Below are 4533 nucleotides of genomic sequence, written 5' to 3' on the forward strand. Positions count from 1 at the left end.
CAGAGGATGGGGTGGAACAGGAAGACTGGATGAAGGAAGTACTCCAGCAAATGCGGAATGAATTCAGTGAAGGACTGAGGGTAATGGGGGAGACAGTAGCCAACCTGCAAGATGATCTAAGGGCAGCAAAGGAGGAGATAAGAAGCCTAAAGGAGACTCTTCTACAATACCAGGCACAAACCGTACCCCAGGGAGATGGGAATGCTACTGTGGAGGGGACCACCACAACCCAGATCTCTTTTGCTGAAATGCTTAAAAAGAGCCCTGAAGCTAGGTCTGCAGTTAAGGAAGTCGCCATGGAAGTGGCCTCCTCTCAGGAAGCAGCTAGATGTACTATTCGGCTGATAGAGAGAAAACGAGCAGTAGTAGTAGCAGGCATTAAAGAGCAAACAGGGACCAGACCAAAGGAGCGGAGAGACAAGGACAAAAACATGGTTAAAGAGATCCTAAAAGAGGTAAGGATGGAGGGAGCTGAACAAAATGTTGAAAAGGTTTTCAGGCTTGGAAAGTACAACAAGGACAGAGACCGAATGATAAAGGTGGTATTCATGAGCGAAATCGCGAAAGAGGAACTGTTAGAAAGGAAGAGCTGTCTAGCATCTTATCTTGAGGTTATCTTGAGATGATTTCGGGGCTTTAGTGTCCCCGCGGCCCGGTCCTCGACCAGGCCTCCACCCCCAGGAAGCCAGCTGACTAACTCCCAGGTACCTATTTACTGCTAGGTAACAGGGGCATTCAGGGTGAAAGAAACTTTTGCCCATTTGTTTCTGCCTCGTGCGGGAATCGAACCCGCGGCACAGAATTACGAATCCTGCGCGCTATCCACCAGGCTACGAGGCCCCCATATGTAGCATATGTAGAGAAGTTCAAAAGAGTATTCCTGCAGAGGGATATGACAAGGGAAGAGAGAATGCAGGCAGCAGACGCAAGGAAGGAGCGCAGGGAGAGCGAAAGGAATCAGGGAGCCACAACCCCGATCCCTACAATCTCAGAGGGGAATGGGGAACCCTCCTCAAACAATGCAACAGCCACAGGGATTGGGGCACCACCCCCACATTCTACCCAACAGACACCCAACTTGCCCCATCCCCTGTCAGCCCCCCACTAAGTACCCACCTAGGGCACCCTCCCCCCACCCACCCCTCTCCTCCCACTCACCCCCCTCCTCCCACTCATCCCCCTCCTCCAACTCACCCCTCTCCCCAAGACCTCCCTTCTCCCACATCCCTCAAGGCCTCCCCTCTTCCACATGCCTTCCCGTCTCTCCCACCCCCAAGCCCTCCCTTCTCCCCCGCCCCCCCTAAGCCCCCCACTCTCCCCCACCCCACCTAAGTCTTCCCCTCTCCCCCACTCCCCTAAACCCTCCCCTCTTCCTCACCCACCTCAGCCCTCCTTTTTCCCCCACGCCCCCCAAGCCCTCCACCCTTTTCTCCCCCCCCAAGCCCCCCCATCTCCCCTATCCCCCACAGCCTCTCCTCCCCCCATGCTTCCCCAACCCTTCCTCTATCACCCCCCCCAACCCTCCACCTCTCACTCTCCCCTCCAACCCTCTCACTCTTCCCCCTTCCCTCCCCCTCTTACCCACCGCCCTTACCCTCCCCCTCTCCCCCCACCCAAGCCCTCCCTCCTTCACCAGTCTCCCCGTGCCAGGCCCCCCCAGCTCCCACTCACCCCAGATCCCAAAGGTCCCCCCCCAGAGAAGAAGCAGAAGAGAGTCAGTTTCAGGGTGATGTACTCGAACATAGATGGGATCACAAGCAAGACAAGTGAACTAAGGGAAAGAGCACAGGAAGTTAACCCAGATGTGATCGGACTCACTGAAACAAAATTCTCTGGAATCATAACAAATGCCGTGTTTCCCCAGGAGTACACAGTAATAAGGAAAGAGAGGGAAGGTAGGGGAGGAGGCAGAGTGGCCCTACTCATGAGAAAGGAATGGAGTTTTAAGGAGATGGCCATCCCAGGCTGTGAGGAGTTCAGAGACTACATAGCAGGCACCATAACAATGGGAGGACCAAGAATAGTAGTAGCAGTAATATACAACCCTCCAGCAAATGACAGAAGACCCAGTCAAGAGTATGAAAACAACAACATGGCAGTTAACACTATAATTGAGAGGGCAGCCTCTGCTGCCTGTAGAAATAGATCCCACCTGCTCATCATGGGCGACTTCAATCACGGAAGGATTGACTGGGAGAACAAGGAACCGCATGGAGGCGAGGATACGTGGAGAGCCAAACTATTGGAGGTGGTGACAAGAAACTTTTTAACCCAGCATGTCGGAGAACCCACAAGGATGAGAGGCAATGATGAACCAGCGAGACTCGACCTAGTCTTCTCTCTGAACGACTCCGACATAAGAAAAATCGGTTTTGAGGACCCAGTAGGAATGAGCGACCACAGTGTACTGGTGTTTGAGTACTTGATAGAAGAAGGGTTATTGAACTCGAGGAGGGATACCGAAACCAAAAGGTTAGCATACTGAAAGGGGAACTATGAGGGGATCAGAAAATTCCTAACAGATAGAGCATGGGAAACAGAGCTCAGGGGAAAGACGGCCCAAGATATGATGGATTACATCATGCAGAAGTGCAAGGACGCAGCAAACAAGTTTGTCCCAGTCCAAAAGGAAAACAGAGAAATGAAAATGAGAAACCCATGGTTTAATCAGAGATGTGGGCTAGCTAAGCAGCAAAGTAAAAGGGCATGGAGAAACTATAGGAATAACAGGACACTGGAGAGCAGAGAAAGATACCAGAATGCCAGGAATGAATATGTCAGGATGAGAAGAGAGGCAGAAAGACAATACGAAAATGACATCGCAAGCAAGGCAAAGACTCAGCCTAAATTGTTGCATAGCCACATCAGGAGAAAAACAACAGTAAAGGAACAGGTTATGAAATTAAGGATAGGGGAGGAAGGATTCACTACAAATGACAAGGAAGTGTGTGAGGAATTGAATAAGAAATTCCAGGAGGTCTTCACCTTTCAGCAAGAAGAAATTCCAGATTTAAGTGTGGGAATAGCTAACCAGGAACCACTGGAAGAGTTTGAGATTACCAGCGTGGAAGTAAGGAAGTGTTTACTAGAGTTGGATGTGACAAAGGCTATAGGCTCAGATGGAATCTCCCCTTGGGTTCTAAAGGAAGGAGCAGGAGAACTGTGCCTACCACTCTCCATAGTGTATAACAAATCACTGGCAACAGGGGAACTGCCAGATATTTGGAAAGCAGCTAACGTAGTCCCGATATACAAGAAAGGAGATAGACAGGAGGCACTGAACTACAGGCCTGTGTCCCTAACCTGCATACCATGCAAGCTGATGGAGAAGATTGTGCGAAAAAACTAGTGGAGCATCTGGAGCGAAGGAACTTTGTAACACAGCATCAACATGGTTTCAGGGATGGCAGGTCCTGCCTCACAGGGTTACTTGAATTCTACGACCAGGAAACAAAAATAAGGCAAGAAAGAGAAGGGTGGGCAGACTGCATATTTTTGGATTGTCAGAAAGCCTTTGATACAGTGCCACACAAGAGGCTAGTGCAAAAGTTGGAGACGCAGGCGGGAGTAAAAGGGAAGGTACTCCGGTGGATAGAGGAGTACCTAAGTGTTATGATCTCAGCCTGCAGGAGAAACGAGTCTCCCTCCTTGAGAGTTATTCATCAAGCCTGACCTGATTAGAAGGTCTAGCAAATATTGAGGTGATAACGCATATGTAAAATAGTTGCTTGGATATGTATAACAATTTGAGATTATGGGCAATGAAGAAGAAAACAGATAAATGACTGGCTAGGAGATGTGGACATTTTGCTGGAGGCGTGAGGCTCGCTTCTGGAGGGGCTTTGACCTCACTTGAGGCCAGACATCGCAGGGGAAAAGCCGCGCTCCGTTGAGCTCCCGTCAGAAGGGAACCCCTAGTGATATATCTCGAAGAGAAGAGAAGTGTGCAGACGTACCAGCTGTGGAATCGAGCTGGGGACGTGTGGTCTCAAGTCGTGGGCGATAATTAGTGAATATTAAGCTGCTCGGAGGCATTATTGTGGGCCGTGGAAGCGCGCTGATCAAGCTTCGTCAGAGGGAGAAGCGCCCTCGACCAGACAATCTGTGGTAAGCATGATATACGCCAGTTCATAGTGATTGCTTGTAGTTGGTCGTGTGCCCAGCGACAGTAGCGATGTTTATTTATAAGTTAGACATGTTTTAATAAGGCAGAAAGCCTGAAATAAGAGAGTGAAGAGGGAGGAACATGGAGCGACGTCCGTCCCCTCTGAGCGCTGGCAGGCGACTGAGGGAGCCCGGCTCCTGACGGAGGAAGACCCTCCCAGCGAGTGAGGACCGCCGCCAGGCGAGGTGGAGTATGGACCCGCCCAAAACGGGGGAGTCCACTCTCACTGTATGTGGAGGACAGATAGAGGTTGGAGACAAACATATTGTGTGATTATTTTTGTTTATGTGTTAAAGGGGAAACAATTTTATTGGAGTGTCGATGGGTTGCAGGTTTGTCTTTGGGGAAGAAGTTGCTGAGAACTTCGA

This window comes from Procambarus clarkii, chromosome 56 (genome assembly GCF_040958095.1).
Source record: "Procambarus clarkii isolate CNS0578487 chromosome 56, FALCON_Pclarkii_2.0, whole genome shotgun sequence".
NCBI classification, from domain to species: domain Eukaryota; kingdom Metazoa; phylum Arthropoda; class Malacostraca; order Decapoda; family Cambaridae; genus Procambarus; species Procambarus clarkii.